Raw genomic sequence first — 19,799 nt, 5'->3', positions numbered from 1 at the left:
TCGGATTCATACCTATGAATCCGAATCCGAATCTATTCGGATTCAGACCTATGAATCCAAATCATTTCTGATTCACATCTATGAATACGAATCCATTTGGATTCACATTTGGATTCACTGGAAAATTCAATTTTAAATGCCAATATAAATAAATAAATGTCTGTACCTCGCTACAGTTCGAGTTTTGGGTGTTAGCGAGTTTTTGGATGTATATTTATTGCCGTCAAACTAAGTAATTGACCCGAAAATGAACTTCCTACTATTTGGAGCCCCAAGTCGAATATGACTGGACCCAGGTTTTAGAAGTCCATAAGAAGTTAAAAATCATGATTTTATGGTCATGAACACTAAAAATTTTCGCTAATTTTTCGTACAGTTAAGTGCCCATGCTTGGGACAGTTTTGAACTTTTACCTCCAGTAGCATATTAATCATACGTTCTCCATTCGAACGAAGTATTCTATTTTCATGATTTGCCTTACTACATCCCTTCAAGACAAGGTATAAGTGTGTAAATTTGTCCCTTTAAAAATAAAACAAAAAAAAAAGAAAAAAAGAAATTCATTCTCCCAAGTTAGGGACCTTCCTAGGGGGTTCGTGATAACGAATTCTTCTCTAGCAGATAGAATTTGAATTCTTCCACAGTATCAGTGGAGTGGTATCGCTTTAAATGGCGTATTAAATTCGAAGTATTCAAAATGTTCACCTGAACTTTAGTTTTTGAGGTAACAATCGCATCACATTTTAAACATAAAGCTAGAATAGATTTATGAGAGGCTCTCTAGGGAAATAGCATCGGCATTATCACTCACCGGCTTGAAAAAATCACCACTTAGTGGCCAAGGGCGCCCATATACGGGGGCAAGAGCCCCCCCCCCCCCTTGGAAATTAGAACTTCCTTACTTTTAGTACTTTTTTCTTTGCAAAAATATAAAAATATTTCTTCTCCAGCCATTAATGAATAAATAATTAAAAATGTCAAATTTTAATGACTCTAATCTGTCCTGAAATCTGATTCCATGGGGAAAATATCTTGCTAAACCATGGTTAAAATTTCTGAGGCTCCCCCCCCTTACAATTTTGCATATGGGCGCCCATGCTTAGTGCGGATCTAAGCGAAAATCGTGATTTCTGAAAAGGTTCGCATTCCGAATTCAAAGAATTGTCCTCGGAATAATAAGTAATCTTACTAAAAGTAACAAAAAAAAAAAAAAATCCATATTGTTATTAAATAAATGTAATTGAAACCGAAGAAAAATATAAAAAAAATCATAGTAGCAATTAACATTAAAAAAGAAAAAAAACTTGCAAAGTATATATATATATATATATGAAACGAGGTGACCTTTCAATGAAATTAAAAATAATAAATTAAATTGGATACGTACCTAATAAGAGTTAAGCTTAGAGTGGTTCAAAAAAACTTTTTTTAGCTAGAGTCCAGGACACACCCTATTTTTTTTTTTTTTTTCCAGACTTACTAATAGTATTATGCTGTAAAAATTTTAGTTTCTTACTCAAATTTTAAGAGGGTGCTCAATTTAACATTAGTCGTAGCATGGAAAATGTCACAAATTTGGAAACAATTAATTTCCCCAGCTGTGTTTTTGTAAATATTTTTTTTTTGCAATGTATATTCATATTACTTTTGTATATTATAATATGTAGCATTGTTATTTCAATGTAATTTTTAACGCCCCTCCCCATACTTACGATGTTTGGGGGAGGGAGTTGAGCAATCTCTTTCAGTTAAAATAAGAAGTCAAAATTCTTCCGGTATATTACTATCCACAAGTCTAAAAATATTGAGGGGTGTCCTGTTATCTATTAGAAACTTTTTTTACATGTATTTTTGAACCATCCTAGTTAAGCTATTTACTTATTCACTAAAAAATAAACATACAATCCTCCTCAACTCACAGTAAGTCAAAACAGTGAGAAATAAAAAATAAAAAATAATTTGAATTCGGACATTTTGAATTCAAATTATGTATTTCGCAATCACGAGTTGCAACAGGACCCCATTCATTGGTGTTATTGTTTCTAGAAACGGCTCCTGTCCCCCAAGCTTTCCCCTCCTCCTGGGTGGTTTCGTGTGTATAGTTGTGTGTGCGTAGGCGCGCGTGCATGCATGTGTAAGGCTTGTGTGTGTGCATAGACCTGTGTGTATGCACGTAGGCGTGTGTGTACCGGCCATGGACGCCTCCGACCAGGAAAAGCGGATAGCTCACGACCGGGGGACAGCCGCCGCGTCGCCTGCAGAGGCCGGTGGGCGGTGGTGCTGCAGAGCCGCTGATCTAAGCTGAAAAGGGAACCACAACGTTAAGAACGGTCAAGTGAGAACAATAAGCAATCGTGATTGCTCAAAAAAATATGCATGCGTTTTTATAATATAAGAATTCTAAAAAACAGTCTTCTTTTCAGTCCTTGATGAGTTTTATTAAAGTATTTAAAATACAAGAAGTATATGGTTTCCTTTTTTTTTTCGTGCATTATATTTCAGGTGTTATTTTTCCAAAAAAAAAAAAAAAAGGAAAATAATTCAATGTTCTACGATATTTTTATTCTTTCTCAGTTTATGTACTTCCATATTATTTCCTTTTTTTTCCTTAGAAAAAAGAAAGGTGTTATTTATTTTGATTGTTAAAAAATTTCTGGAAAATACACCCATATGGATATGGGACTTTATATTGTAGCAAGATTTTATCAAGCTCAGATGTGTAATTATTTTTTACTGATTTCTGAACTACTCAAACTTAGAATTTATGAATTTTTAACCATATATAGGAAAATAATGATCTAATTTAACATCTAACTTGAGCATCTTAACTTGTTAGTATCAAATACTATAATTAAATAAATTTAAATTTCAAAAATTATATTTAATTCAGAAAAATCCGGTTTAAATTAAAAAAAAATCCGAGTTTTTATATATATATTTTTAAAAATCCTGATTTTTATCAATCCTGTTATGAAGTAAGATCCAACAATTTAAACACTATTTCATAATCTGTTTAGTAAAATATGTAGAATTTTTTGTTGTTCTTGAGTATTGATTAAAAATTTCCCGATTTATCTGTTGAAAATCACTGTATTCTGTCAGTGCATTATGTTTTTATACATCATTCATTAAAACTTTTTATACAGTTTAACCTCAAATTATTTGACAAAAATTCCCAGCAGATTCGATCGTTATTTCCATTTGAAATTGCATTTGAGGAAAAATATCAGCAATTTGACGCAGTAAAAAACATTTATCGCAGCTTGAATTTCATTACATTTCATAACGAAACTACCGTTCTTGCCACTCTAATCTCTGTCAAACCGGTCTTCGTGCTTGATCATGCCGGCCAAAGGAAGCAGTATACGAGTCGTTCCTCTACCCTATTATAGAACTCTTTGGTACAAACAAGAACGTTTTCGCAGTAGTCAACGGTAGTTGAAAATAAATGCGAAATACAAAATAAAACCTAGCTTTCTTTTACGCACTTTCTGTTTTTTCGTGAGAAATTTGGTTAGTAGAACTATTAGTAAATAATTATCTTTGCGATCGATGCTTCCTTCCGGAGATGGAGTGGTTCATATAATTTTTTTTTTTTTTTTGAATAAAACACCGTTTTCTTCCATCATAATATATTTGTTCTTTTTTTTAAACGAAACGTTTCAGAGAGAATCTGCATTTTCAACGGTACAAGTATCTTTAACATCAATAAATTTTTACAATCAAATTTGGTCCTTTGTAACATCAATCACTGTATATTCATTATATTTTAAAGTTGTGAAATTGCGATAAATTATCTGTGGTAAAGTTATATCCCACCAAAAACAGTCTAAAAAACTAGCCAAGTCTCGATGGAGCTGCTTGTTTATCTCTAAAAAGTAATGAAATCTAGACAAAGTCGTGACAAGTCTAAGGTTCCTTACTGCGATTTCTTTATTATTATAGTTAATGTTGTGTGACTTGGCCGTTAAACATTCTTTATACGTTAGTGCAGAGGTTCCCAACCGGTGGTTCGCGAACCCCCAGGGGTTCGCGAGGTGCAGGAAGGGGGTTCGCGAAAATTTCGGTGCAATGGCGGATTTTTCCTAGTTTGGTAAAAAATTATAAAATATTCAATTTGCACACATAGTTACTAAATTTTTTTTTTAATTTGAAAACGCGCCACACTCTTGTATTAAGCTCAAAAAAAAAAAAAAAAAAAAAAATCTTTCAGCGGTTTTATAATCTTGATTAAAAAGAAATTTTCTCATTTTTTTTTCGATAGACAACAAAAAGAGATATCCTTCCTTCTTTATTGCGAGGCGCCATGCAGAAACGTTGTATTAAGCTGTGGCGGGGATCACGATGACCTTAAAAAGGCGCCATCGCGTGGAGTCAATCAAACAATATACATAATATACATATGTCGAAAAAAATAAAGAATTCTCAAACAATGCATCATAGGGGTATTATTTCTAATCTGGTTGAAATATAACTCGGGAATTTCCGTCGAATTCAGTCATCGAATAGCAGACATGACAGCAAAAGGCTCCAAACTTAAAATTTATTACTGGATTTTACCCATCTGTTCGTTTCCAAAAATATATAACATCAGCGTGCTCATAGTTCTGGGGAAATAGTTGTTAACAGACGTATTTAGAGATACTTTAGAGATGCTTGAAAACAAGTGATTTTGTTTGCAATTGGTTTTGCTACGTGAACTTGCTACTCTGTTTGTGAAGTTATAATCGTGTTGGTAATTTTTATGATTTAATAACTTTGCTGTTATGGATCGATGGTTGAAAACTGGTAGTTTGATTGAGCGACAAATGGACAAGCAGTCAATCGATCAACCCTCAACATCAGCAGTAACTTTCGAATCAACACAGGATATTGAAATAGATAGCTGTAATGAACTGCCGCCTCCCCCGACTAAACTTAAGCGAAAATATGACAGTGACTATTTACAAATGGGCTTTTATTTTACTGGAGAAGAGTCTGAACCTAGACCGCTTTGTCTTCTCTGCAACGAAGTTCTAGCGAACATCAGTTTGAAACCGTCACTTCTGAGAAGACACCTCGAAACAAAGCATCCGAGACACACAAGGACAAACCTGTCGAATATTTCAAAAGAAAATTGGAATATAATAAAAAGTGTAGCGTCTTTACGTTCTTCTTAGAATCCAACGAAGATAGTAAAATGGCCCTTGAAGCTTCATATCGAGTCAGTTATAGAATTGCAAGATCTGGACAGCCACATACAATTGCAGAAAATTTAATTGGACCGTGTGCTAAAGATATTGCTAAGTGTATGCTGGGAGAAAAGTCAGCAAAAAAAATTGACCTGGGTCCGCTATCAAACAACACAGTATCACGCAGAATTACTGATTTGGCAAGTAATGTGGAGAAAGAACTTGTGAATAGAATAAAAGAGAATAATTTTGCGATCCAGCTTGATGAGTCGACTGATGTAGCAAACGCTGCAATATTACTTGTCTATGTTAGGTATATTTTTAACGATACAATTAAAGAAGATGTACTATTTGCAAAACCTTTGAAAACCAAAACAACTGGAGAAGCAATTTTCGAACTGCTCAACAGTTACTTTGAAGAAAATGGAATAGATTGGTCTTTGTGTATGGGGGTGTGTGCACGGATGGTGCAAAATCAATGACAGGAAAATTTGTTGGCTTTGTGGTGCGAGTAAAGAAGATCAACGAGAAAATTGAATGGACTCATTGCTGCATTCATAGACAAGCATTAGCATGTAAGTGTATTCTAGGGCTCGACCGATGGCATTTTTTGGCCGATGGGCCGATGCCGATTGTTGGCCGATTGTTCAAAGATGGCCGATGGCCGATGGCCGATTGTTTTCCTCTGAATGGCCGATTGCCGATGGCCGATGCCGTTGGCCGATGGCAAAAAAAAAAAATCTAACAGAAATAAATTGATAAGATTGGGATTTAAAGGATCATTGATTCATTTCATTTTACTTCCTTTCTACGAATAAGGAATTGTAATCACCAAAAAAAAAAAAAATCGGATTTCGACCTAAATTTCTATTTTTCGATCACCCAATTTAAACTTCAAAAGTTTTATCGGCACATCTGTACATGCAGATGTACCTGATAACATATAGATGATCGAAATATCCATTTTGAACGCCCCCTTAGTTAATTATCGCAAATTCTCTTGTGATGTCTTCATGCGCGTAAACTTGCGTCACTCAAAAACTTAATGAAATACTAAGTTGAAAGCTCATACGTACGTAGTATGATCTGAAAATTCGAGGATAAGTTGTACTAAACCTTATCCTGAATAGTTCACATTACCGAAGTAGATCTGTCTACAAAATAGTCACCTTGAACGACTATGCACTTCTGCCAACGTTCGTATAGCTTTTAGAAGGACTCCTGGAAGACAACTCTTGCGCTGCTGCTTTAACTTCATCGCGGGGAAGAAGGCAATTTTCATGTTGAGGATGCACGGTTCGATTGGTCAATATTCTGATATGACAAACAAATAACATAACGTTTTATCGGACTTAGCTCCGTGTGACTTTTACCTGTTCCCAGCAAAAAAACATTTGCATGGACGCCGCTTTCTTCCGTCAGAAGTTAAAGCTGCATCACAGAAGGTAGCGAAAAATGGTTTTTAGGAGTGTTTCCAAAAGTTATATGAACACTGGCAGAAGTACATAGTCCCTCAAGGTGATCTTTTGAAGGTGGAAGTGCTTCGATAATGTGAATTATTCTGGGTAAGGTTTTATACAGCTTGTCCCCGAGCTTTTGGATCTTACTATGTGCAATCTGTATAGGGTGTAGTTATGCTTCTCCTTTTTTGACTGCTGTATGATGTAAGACAAAGAACAACAGTCAAAAAAAAAAAAAAAAAAAAGACAGAAAGAAAGAAAAAAAAAAGAAGAAAAACGAAGAGACTGTTTGATAACCAATTGATTTGTTTGTTTTTTTAATTGAATATATAACTAAGATTTCAGTAATATTGTAATAATGTATGGTTTTAGATACACTAAACATGGTTAAAAAACATTAAATTATGTTGTTTAATCATTCAAAAATAAATAAATAAATAAATAAAATAAGAATAAAACTATGAAACCGTCAGCAAATTATGCAATTAAAGTGGAAAGATTGCACTTAGATATTTTTTAGTCATCAAATTAAACAAAAAAGGTAACAGATAAATTACAATATTAAATCATAATAGGAATATTTTTATACTTATTTAAAATTTATGAATAGAAAAGTTTGCATTTTTCATAAAAGCTATAACAATGACATAAATTTTGCGGAAAAAAGAAACAGTCATTAAAAGAGCGAGGTTCTTAAAACGCAGCTACAATAAACAAACTCAATATTTACACCAAGTTAATAACTGAATACATATACTACTTGACCTGATGTTTGCACACGTAATTTTGAACAGTAATTAATCTTTTATGAAGCACTACAAACAAGTTCAAATTAAATTTTTCAATTCAACAATGTTTTTTGAAATTTAAAAAATTGCATAATAGAAAATCCTTGAAACTTTTCTATAACATATTATCAAAGATATGATGAATTCGAAAATAACTTATTCATTGATTTTAATACATAAAAATAGTTACTTACAACAGACAAAAAATCAATCGCTATTAATGATGCAAAAAAGATGAGACATTACGAAATATAGGTGAAACAAGTATAAGAAATACGCAAATAACATTTCTTGACAAAAATAAATAATCGCTAAATATTTAAGAAATGCTTGAAACGACGAGGGTGGATTAGGAGGGTCACCCTCTGATTTTGGAATAACTCACAACATTAAACTTCGCGGCCCCAACTTGGGCCTCATTTTTACTTCCTTTTACAAAAAAAGAAGTATTGTATTCGCGAAAAAAATTTCACACAAAAATCGGCCTTAATTTCCATTTCACTCACCCCCGAATGAATGTTGAGTTTATTTTTCAACCCGACCACACGTGGATATGTATGTGTCTAAGAACGTACAGACACCCGAAAAAGAACGGAACGTCCTAGAAAGTTGAAATTTGGTATTTAGACACCTAGTGAGGTCTAAGTTGTGCACTTCCCTTTTTGGTTGCATTCGGATGCTCCAAAGGGGGTCTTTTGCCACTTTTTGAGGGGAAATCATTGTTAATTTCGATGTAAACTGAAGTGGTGTTATAATTTGGTGGACACTTGGCGATATATCGCCAGTCTTTTGGTCGCCAAATTTGTCGCCAACTTGGCGACAAATTTTGAGATTTTTTTAAATGTTTTTTTAAAATCTGATTTCAATTTGGCCGCTGTTGGTGATATTTCGAGAGTTAACTATTGAATCACACTAAAACTGCCAATAATGAGAAAATGACATGAATTTGGAGTAAAAGGAAGTCATGTGAGGCACACATCAGCTCGTTTTAGTACAGAACCGCTACCACCAACGCCTCGGAAGAGTTTCTGAATCTACTTCCGCACTTCCGAAGAAAAAATTCAAAAGTCCCTTTGATTTCCGAATTATGTCACCATTCAAAACATCTTTAATCAATTTCTTACATTAATGCTCTAAATTCTTCCTAAACATTTGATAAAACTTGAAAAAAAAAAATCTCTAATTTTATGAATGGTGTTAGTTTTAAACAACTCAGAAGTACAACTAGAGCTTAATTTCAGAAATTGATGGAGTGGGAGGAGGGGTACGCAAGTGTTCTCGGAAATAAAAAAAATAGTCGTAAAAAATAGAGTTCAAAATAATTACAAACATTGAGCAGAAAAACCCTTTTAAAACTTGCACCCCAGTTTGTTTTGACGTGCAGTAGCGGATTTAAAATATAGCAAATGTTGCAATTGCACAAGAGGTCCCATAACCATAGGGGCGCCGTAGGTGTTACAAATATGATTATGATAAATGTTTTATAAATTCTGTGATAGAGAAATAAGGCCCCAAAATGTATTTCGACGGTCCCCAAACTTGTAACGCCGCCGAAGCGATACATAAAAGACTGCATTACTGTGATTCATCGAAACATTAAAAATTACTGTCGGTTCAACGGGAATCTAAAAAAAATGAAACAAAACCGGTTTCACCGTCTCATATTTGTTTCTATGGTCTCCAATTCGCTAATATATCACCAAATGATCGTCAGTCTGAGACGCTATATTAGTTTTGCATTGAAATAAGTAATTAATAGCCACAAAAAATGAGTAGATAGACTTTTTAGAACAGCCGATCGGAAACAAAAAGGGAAGTGCACAACTGGAACGTACGCACCACCCACATGCGAAAATTTAGCCTTCTACAGCTTACCATTTTTGAGTTATGACTTATGAGAGATACATACGTACATCCAGCCGCAGGGAAACAACGCAATAATTAACTTGTTTGGTGCCTGAATGCTGTATTAAAAACTCTTTTAGGGGTGACCAAAATAGAAATTCATACTGAAATTTAAGTAAACAATTTTATACGAAAACTATAACTCCCTTTACTTTGTATTAGAAAGTAAAACAACAAAGGTTTTTTTTTTTTTTTTTTCAAAAACATCGGCCAATTCCATCGGCTTTCCGATGTTTTTTAAGGCCGATGTTTCCTGCAAGTTAGCATCGGCCGCCGATGCCGATGCCGATGGCTAAATTGTTGAACCATCGGCGCCGATGCATCGGCCAAGCCGATGCATCGGTCGAGTCCTAGTGTATTCCCGCAGAATTATCCGCTACTTTGAATGATGCGGTAAAAATTGTAAATTTCATAAAATCACGTGCCACAAACTGCCGTCTATTTCACGCGCTTTGTGAGGAATTGAGAAGCCTTCATGTTACTTTACTTCTTCACACAGAAGTTAGATGGCTTTCCCGTGGCAAAATTTTGACACGCTTATTTGAATTGAAGTCAGAAGTCCAAGCATTTTTTGTTGATCATCCATTTCACTTGTCCACTTGCATATTCGATCCTCTTTGGATGCAAAGGCTTGCATATTTAGCTGACATCTTTTCAAAATTAAATGAATTAAATCTAGCCTTGCAAGGTGCAGTTGTTAATATTTTCGTTGTATATGATAAAATTGAAGCTATGGTAAAAAAATTGAATTTCTGGATCAATGCCTGGAAATGGGTGAGTTTTCTTGTTTCACTTCTCTTAGTAATTTTTTATCAGAAAACTCAATGAAACTTGATGAAAGCGTTAAAAGAAATATATGTGAACATCTGCAACATCTTGAACTAACTTTTGACGAGTATTTTCCTAATAGGCGTAACGTCCCTCTCTCAAACAACTGGATACGCAATCCTTTTGAAGGAAATCCATGCTTAGAGAACACCCTGACATTACCTGAAAAGGAAATGCTCATCGAGTTATCCTGTGATAATTCATTGAAAACTACCTTTAAAGAGCTCTCGTTAATTGACTTCTGGCTCAGTGTAAGAAATGACTATACCGTTTTGTCCAAAAAAGCAATTCGAATTTTATTACCATTTTGTACAACATATCTGTGCGAGAAAGGATTTTTCTCCTATACTTATCTCAAAGATAAATATCGAAGCAGATTGAATGCAGAGCCTGATTTAAGACTCAAACTGTCAGACATTGAACCAAACTTTCAGTTTCTTTGTTCCGTCAAACAGCCACAAATATCGCATTAAGGATTTTTTCCCCAATTTGAAATATGCTTAAAAAAATAGTTGGTTTATAAAACTTCTTGTTTATAATTTTTCTTGTAGATGTAGTTTTAACTTTTTATTAATGTTTGCACTTAATGATATTTTACAATTATATTTTTGTTTATTGCAATCAAATGCTGCAAAAAATGGAAAGCAAACATGCTGTTTTTTTATTGTTTCTTACATGTTACTTATTTCAACATCAGGGGGTTCGCAAACTTTTTTGCCTGTTCCAAGGGGTTCGCAAAGAGAAAAAGGTTGGGAACCGCTGCGTTAGTGGGTACAAGTCAATTTTGTTTACACGTTTTCCAAGTAGCAATTTTATATCGTCAATGGGTAGCAGTTCTGGCGACAGATTGGTGCAATGGTGTCATGGAGAACCTGGTTTTGTACCCTTGTGTACCCTTTAATGGCCAAGTCACACAACATTAACTATAATAATAAAGAAATCGCAGTAAGGAACCTTAGACTTGTCACGACTTTGTCTAGATTTCATTACTTTTTAGAGATAAACAAGCAGCTCCATCGAGACTTGGCTAGTTTTTTACAGACTGTTTTTGGTGGGATTTCACTTCTTTTTGTAGAAACATTTAATTTGTGTAATGTTCGAGTACACTAAAGTTGGGCCAGATTAAATTAGAAGATGTGTCCCACTACGTTGGACTTTTGCAATGACAGTCGATTTTTTTATGTACCAACAGTAGAAGGGGACATTACCATATCTCTAATACAGCTGAGACCAGCAGAAGGTTCTTCATTAGATACTTCCGACTTTCGATTTTTGACATCAAATGAAGCGGCTCACCAAGTTGAATATTTTTTGTAAAGGCTGTATGTCGATCTCTAATAGTTTGGTTGTGCTCTCGTGTTTTCTAATAAGGTCACTCCAAATCTTCGATTAGCCTAGTTTTTATAGTTTTCCCTTTATGTGGCCATTAATCCCTAACTCTGTACCAAATTTCACCTCTCTGAATTTATGGGAAGTACTAGTTCTATTTTGATGATCATGAGTGAGTGAGTGAGTGTCATAAATGCGAAACTTTGCTTTTGCTTAACTTCGGAACTAAATGACCTACAGACTTGAAATTTTGAATTTTAAGTATGTGATTATAGCTTACTGGATGACGAAAATTTCTGCGTTCTGGTCTCATCCAGAGGTTCTCAAATAGGGGGCTGAAAATGCGGCGAAATGGTTCCAGTAAAGGATGGTACGGCAGTGTTTGCTTCGCACTCGACTTGGCGGGGGCACTGCCGTGCCCCCAGATAAACAAATCAAGTTTCAATTTACTTGACTTTGGCAGAATTCCATTTTTAAAATTTTTGGACCCATAACAATATCGTCACTTTTCTTCAGAAATTCACTAACACCGAAAACTCGAACTGTAGCGAGGTACAGACAGACATTTATTTATTTATATTGGGCTTTTGAACTGAATTTTTCAGTGAATCCAAATGGATTCGTATTCAGATGTAAATCAGAAATGATTTGGATTCATAGCTCTGAATCTGAATAGATTCGGATTCATATGTATGAATCCGAATTTCGTATTCGGATTCACACATGTGAATACGAATGTATTCGTATTCGGATTGACACGTTAAGGTACTGTGAATCAAATTCGGATTCGGATTTACGAATACGAATCTGCCCATCTCTGGCGCTCAGGGCCCAACGTTCGCAGGTTTATGTAGCTAATTCCCTTTCAGGGTCTTCATACAGACCATTGATGGCTAATTATTATTAATTTTAAAGAGTGCATTTTTTTTTGTAGAGTGTTTTGAAAAAAAAAAAAAATCTTGAATCCTCCCCCCCCCCCTCCGCCTAGTTTTCGGTGCTGATCTAAACCAATTATCGGTTTGAATACTCGATTGTTCTTTTTTTTTTCTCGTCCTACTACTACCGTTGGACACGAAAAAAATTAGATATACAGTCGACACTCACTACAACGCGATTCAACTTGGCTTGTTGCCATAAATGGAAACGTTAGAAAAGAAAAAGGTAAAGCAACCGTATTTTAAAATGTATTTAATAAAAAAAAACGATCTGATTAGGCAGCATAAATCTTCATCATCTTTATTTTTTAACTTATAAATATTATTACTGTATCTACTGTACAATACTATTATAGTGCAGCATTTTATTATTACTACATACTGTACTTACCGTGTTGTTTTATTTTATCAATCATTCTTTTTGTGCATTTTAACTATTTTATGTTGAATAAAAGTTTTTTTTTATTTTTTAAATACAGTAAAAGTTAAGTTCTTTATGTAAGAAACTGTAATGTATAGTTGAGGAATGCTTTAAATCAGTTTGAGGGGTGCTTACAAATGTCTAAAAAATTTGGTATGTTTCTTAAAAATGTTATGTTTATGCATACATTTTTCCACAACGCGAAATTTCGACTTACGCGAGGAGTCTTGGAACACACCCCTCGCGTAAGTTGGGACTCGAACTCACCTTCTCTAAGAAAAAAAAATATATATAGACTGCTTAAAAGCAATTTTTTTAAATTCCCGCACTTTAATATTTTAAAGAAGAAAGAATTTAATATTTTATATTCAATCAATTGAGAATTTATAATCCTCAATTGGTTGAATATGGGGGGGGGGGGGTTAAGTGCCTTTTGACGTTTTCGCCCCACTGTGCACCTTCCCTTTATCAATAAAGATCGTATAAAAGTTTGTTTTCGGTGTTTCAGCTTTGAAAATTTTTCGGTGAAGAGTCTCCCGAACTTCCTTGCCTGTATAATTTCGTTTCAGGAATTTCGGTTTCGAAAATTGTCGGGAGAGGCCCCTAACCTCTCTTCAAGCTAACTACCAAAAATCGTTCAAAAAAGAATTTTTAAAGGAAGAACTTCTAAAATGTTCCTGGGATGCGTCACTAATCCCTCTATCCAACATCATTACAAATCCTCTCATATTTTGTTGTTTGGGTTTCAAGTTCCAAATATTTCCAGGACTAAAGCCCCCGAAAACTGCTCCCCCTTGCGAGCGAAGTGAACACGGGAAAAGAGCCAACTGATAAATTTGTCAAGTTTAAAAAAAATAGAAATTATTAACAAGGCATTGTGCAATGAAGATTATTAATTAGAATTTAGCGACCTTTAGTATTTATTGTGCCCCCCCCCCTCCTTTTTTTTTACCTGTCCAAAAAATTTTTGGGCTTAGCCTGGATATTTGCGATAGCTACGGCCTTGCACATACGAGACGCAAACAAGTTTTAATATTTTTGATGTTTCTTACCGACATACTTAAAAAATAAGTGTCCATGTCCCAGTAGAATAAATTATAAAAATCGCAAAAGTTTCCAGGGAAGAAAAGACTAGCATGAGTTAAATTTTAATTAGTTTTACCAGCTAAATATTAATGGATTGAAGTTTAACGTTAAATGAGCACTAAAAGCTGCAAATAGCTTAAGACAGGCAAGTGGGTGAATTTAAAAAAAAGCTACACCTTTTCTTAAATTTATTAAATATAGCGAATGCTGAAATCTCTCATTTCAAGTTTTCAAAAGTATTTTGGAGCCCTTACTATCAAAATTTTTATTCCAAACTTTTCGCTTCCATGTATCTTTCCAATTTGTACAAAATATGTCAAATTAAGGATAAATGTGCAGTAGAAAAATTACAAGAATCGATTACGTTTTTGGCAAACAAAAGTTAAACTTTAATTTGTTTTACCCTCTAAATATTAACATAATAAAAGCAAAAATTTTCTGTGCCCTAAAAGTAACTCAGTTGACTTGAACTCAGTTGGGGTAAATGGGAGCTAAACTGTTGATGAGTAAAGACTAGGTAAAATAACAGAATATATTATGAGAGTTCCGTGCGTTTCTAAATAATTGCGTAGGTGTCATCGTGGTTTGAAGATGGCACTGAAAAAGGTATTTATAAAAGTTTATTGGATCTCACATTTTCCTCTCCATCGATCTACGAATGGGAATTAACTATGTTTCTACTAATTTTACTACATGGTAGGTTAATGAAAACATTTATTTCAAAGAAATGCATTTTTATATGAATATGAAACTTTTTAACACAACAAATTATAAATCTTTTAAAAAGCCCTCATAACAATTTTAGGCAAAAAAAAAAAAAAAAAACCTGCAAAATGCTTTTGGCATCACCCTCACCGATTCTTTCGTAAAATGACAACCTGAATCCAAATATAAGCACTGCCCCCCCCCCCTCTCTCTGAAAATGGCATCCCACAACCATGGTTTTCTAACAAACTATGGTTTTCAGTTTTCGAGTTTTTGTCACAGAGGGGAAGGGACCTTTCACATATTTCTGAGGGGCTACAGGCGAAAACTTCAAAAGTAGGAAAATTTGTAGCAATGTGGGATACTCCATGGGAGTAGTCTCTCATCATATTATCAAAAACGTTTTTTCTCAGGGTTTGGTTCTGCACTGAAAAGAAAACTAAAACAGAGTATCAGGCTCACTCCTATGAGCTACATTTCTGAAAAACTTTTCATGTAGAAAAAAAAAGACTTGGAATCATCGCAGATCTTCAGTAGTAAAGAACCTTCTCGATCATTTAGATTTATTCAAGTAAAGTAAGATTAAAAATGAAATTAAATATGCTTATAATAAAGCATTAATGCACATTTACATACTTTGAAATGAACCACCCCAAAGATTTATCACTTCTTGATTGAATTCTCTAGGAAAAAAAAATTATTTTCAATAGTTGACTGAACAAATGTGGGCGACAAGGTACACAACGTTAGCAAAAATTGCCCCTGTAGACTAAATTTCACGTTCCTAATCTTTACCGTTTAACCGTAAAGCAATCCACACAAATTAACAAGCATCTTTTTTCAATATATGTATGCACTACAATTGCACATATTGTTTCCTCTACAGTGGTGCCTAAACTTGGGACACATGCGGCCCAGCCCGGGAGGTGACTGGATAGGGCCGTAGTTTTTTCTCCTTGTTCTAAATCGAAAACGACGATTAATGACAAGGTCAGCAATTTGGAGCCAAATATTCAGAAATTGATTGTTGGAAAGAAAATACAATTAAAAACATAAGCATCAAGTTACGATAGTAGCAGTTCTCTTAGAGCAGGAATTAGTAAATGGAGGGAGGAAACCCAACCATTGGTTTAGTAAAAAGTTTGGCAAAGACGCCAAGTCACGTGATTCAATTCAACAACGATGAGTGGTTGACACCTTTCGCGTGCTGATTTCTTCCAGTGCTTTTCGCTTTAAAATCTATCATGTGACTAGATATCTTTGCTTTACGAATGAAAGTCTTCACTCCCTCCATTCTATCTCTTCTCAATGACTTCTCAGTTTGTAATCTTCTTTTTCCATGTTATTCAGAAAATTTTCAAACATTTTGAACTTTCAAATGTGTTCTCGCAGGCAAGAATCTTTTTAATATGAGGTGTGGCCCTCGGGTATGAAAAGGCTGGGCACCAGTGTATATATGTAATAACTTGTCAACTGCAACCACTACATCTATACAAAGAAATAGATTTGATTTAACTATCTAAAATAATTTTTTAAAGTTTTCAACGATAATAAAGCTTCTTTCCTTCCTAATATTAATACATCCTCTTCCTCTGTTGTTAGAAAATGCGATTTCAAAGGAGAATATTTCACTCACCTCGAGTTATTTCGAAGGTCATTGAAGATTCTATAGAATCACTTGTGACACAGAAAATAGCTTAGAGTTTATGCTGAAGCAGGAGTGAAGAATTCATTGAAAAATGCTCAGAAAACTTATTACCATGAAACATATTGTATGAGTATGTGGTTTGAAACAGTGAGACACTATGCTTTGCCCACTTAAAAAAAAAAAAAAAAAAAAAAAAAGACATTTTTACGAATAAGGATGCATTACACATTTTCAAGCACGTAATTGTGAAATGTTTATTTTAATCATTGTACAATTGTGAATGGATATTGCTTGAATAAATTTTATATCATAAAAGTCAGTGTTGTTTTATTTTCTTAGAATTTGTAAAGTAAAATGCTTCCTACTAAACAAACGAAGAGGAAATATCTACATAGTTTCGGAAGCCTTAATTGCTTTTTACTAGCTGTAGCCTCAGGTCTGTGCTCGTGCTATAAGGCAAAAAAACTCTTTCAGAATATATAAACAGGGTTCATACTCAATTTGGATTAAAAAATTCCATGACTTTTTCATGACTTCATAAAAATTTTCACGACCTTATTATACAAAGATAATAGTACCATTTAATGTCAAACTTGCCAATTTTAGGAAATAAGCTTTAGAAAAACTTTTACGTGAATGCCACTACCTCACTAGAGCACTTACTTGTGAATGAAAAAATATCAGTGCACATTGCAGAAACTAAAAAATTAGATTTGTTTGTATTTTAGCATATAAATCCAAGTAAAGTAAAAATATAGTGAAATGTAATACACTGATGTTTAAATGTCTAATAAATATTTAATAAATAAGGCAGAATAGTAATAATGGGACAAAAATTGAATGAGTCATTATTACTAAGTTTCCAATAATAAATTCACTTCATAAAAACATTGCCCTTTGGTGTCAATAGTGCACAAATCACCCATGTAATTTGACTATATATTTGTTCATTAAAGTAAAGCCACGTTTTTCAGTAAATTCATTTTTCTAAACAGATATTTCAGCTGGCCACAATAATCAGTTTTGCGAGCTGTATATTGGGCATCACTGTTTTAGAATATTATAATTGCCTCTATTTTCATATTCTATTGCCTGACTAAAGTCTTCAATTTCTAAAGCCTTCAACAAATTGAGATAAACTCTGAGGAAATTATTAATGATTTTTTACAAGTAGTTGAAACGAACTTGGATGCAATTTAATTGCACCTTTTGAGGGAGCGTGGCAAGATCAAGAACGTGCATGTCTACTACTACAGAATATAAAATATAAGAAGTGCTGAAAATGATGGTGAATTCAAAATAAGTGATGCCTCAGTATTAAAATCACATAATGAAAATAGGCGAGCGGCTGTTACAGAAGCGGATGAAATTGGATTCCAAAACTCGAATTTTTTTTTGAAGATCGTTCAATTTACATGCAATATTACTAAATCACACAATATTTCTAGCGCTCTTTTAGCTATTGTTATTTTCTTACTACAAAAGACATTTTTTCATGACTTGAAATAAATTTCCATGACTTTTAATGAAAATATTAATTTTCCATGACTTTTCCAGGTCTGAAATTAGTTTTATTTTTTTCCATGACTTTCCAGGATTTCCATGACCCGTACGAACCCTGTATAAATTACCCTTCCCACTCCAGAATTTAAGAAAAATCTGTTTCACTAATTAAAAGGTTCACAGCTAGTTTTACCAAAGACATAGCTGTGGCAACTAAGTAAAACGTTAACATGAATGGTGGGAGGATTTTTGGACTTCAGATAAAATGTTTGAGATAGCAGCTTTGGTCTTCAACAAATGTCAGATTGGGTTTAAAAAAAAAAAAAAAAAAAAAAAAAAAAAAAAAAAAAAAAAGCCGCTCATTTGATTGGTGTAAAAAAGAAAACTGTCAAACAATTTTTCACTTTCCATTGACAGTTTTAAATGAAGAAACTAGTGACTAGAATCTCTCTTGAGCAAAGACTTGAAAAAAGACTAAAAAATTTGAACAACTCCAGCCATAATTAAGTTGCAGAATTGAAACAAATTCTATTTGATGCAGAAAATTTCATTCTTTTGAATGATATATAATATCAATGTATGCATGTTATTTTTTACCTCATACTCGAGAATTTATAGGAAAATTGTATCTTAAATTGGAATTGAAAAAACTAACTTTTTACAAGGTGGTCTCCAAATCTTTCTACCGCAAAAAGCAACTAACATCTAAATTTTTAGCGAAATCGGCTGGGTAGTTCTTCAGTTCTGCTCGTTCACACAAACAGACACTTTATGGAGACTTCCAGAGCCTGATTACCGCAGGGGCATGTGGGGCACAGGTCCCTCCTCTTAGATTTCAGGGGGCCCAAAATCCCCTTAATTTATCATGTTAATTAAAAATAAATAATGACTCAGAATCTAGAGTACAATGATATCATCAATAGTTTTGCAAATGCCAAAACAAGGAAAAAATCTATTTGTTGATAAAAATTCCCCTTAAAAATGTGATCTCTTTGCAAATGAGAAAACCACTCCAAATTTAGTCTGTATTTACTATTAAAAGTTATATCAGACATCATTTTGGTATTTACGATTTACTGCAAAGGGCAAAGTTTAACCACATTCATATATTTATCGTATACTACTATATCTCTTCTACTTTTTAAATGTATGTATTACATTGTGATATGAGGTACCACCAAATTTAGTATGGTTGTGTAAAAACGCAAGTATCGAAATATTGTATTGCTTCAACTTATAAAAAAAAGCTGGAATGGGGGGGGGGGGAGGCAGAAAATGAATTTCATTTCGTACCCAGTGCTTCAAAAATCTTAGCGGGGCCCTAGGGGGGGGGTACCCTGAAATAGAAATGTGCCCCATGTCCAATATCAGGATGATCGGGCTCTGGAGACCTCATTTAATACAATGTAGATATACATACAATATGAATGAAAGGAGTGCTAAAGAAACAAATTTGAACAATGAAAGGTTGTTTAAATTTTGTTACAAAGCTGAAACCCTGTTTCAGTAAATAAAAACTTCGCAGCTTGCAAGCTGTAATGAAATGTAGACAGTTAACTCCATTATATAACATCAAAAACACATAGATAAGTGGAATGCCTCAGCACTAAATAGAAGATGAATTTTTTTAAAGGCAAAAAAAAAAAAATACATTTTTAGTGTCTTCCTTCGAATTTTCAAAATTTCACAACTTTGCCAAAAAACAGAACATATCCTAGGGTTATGAAATTTTGTACAGGAACTACTTGTCTGTACTTGCAGGTACTAACTTTTAGCAGTACTGTAAAACCGTACTTAAACTTATGTCTTTCAGTTCCTCCATAACGTCATAAAATATGATAACATCTTTCTCATTTGACTTAGATTCCCAACTACTTGATAACTTTTCTTAACATTTCGTTATTACAAAACAAGTACATCTCTTACACATATGAAATATAACAAAAAACTAAAAGCTAAAACAGTTACAAATTCCTTCTACCATATTGTTGGAGGTTTATTTAAATAATAAATAGAATTC

At 33.8% G+C, this 19,799-nt stretch overlaps 1 protein-coding gene across 1 annotated transcript in view; it reads left to right on the top strand.

Annotated features, from left to right (window-relative positions):
* Positions 1-16,710, top strand: part of LOC129233256 (probable cytochrome P450 301a1, mitochondrial) — a 96,203-nt gene extending 79,493 nt beyond the window's left edge. The window contains exon 12 of the mRNA XM_054867308.1: positions 16,231-16,710. The gene's annotated coding sequence lies outside the window, so the exon portion shown is untranslated. The remainder of the gene's footprint in view (positions 1-16,230) is intronic.
* Positions 16,711-19,799: the final 3,089 nt, after the last annotated feature.

The sequence above is a fragment of the Uloborus diversus genome, unplaced genomic scaffold (assembly GCF_026930045.1).
Source record: "Uloborus diversus isolate 005 unplaced genomic scaffold, Udiv.v.3.1 scaffold_292, whole genome shotgun sequence".
Taxonomy (NCBI): Eukaryota; Metazoa; Arthropoda; class Arachnida; order Araneae; family Uloboridae; genus Uloborus; species Uloborus diversus.
This window is presented reverse-complemented; position numbering and strand designations above follow the sequence as displayed.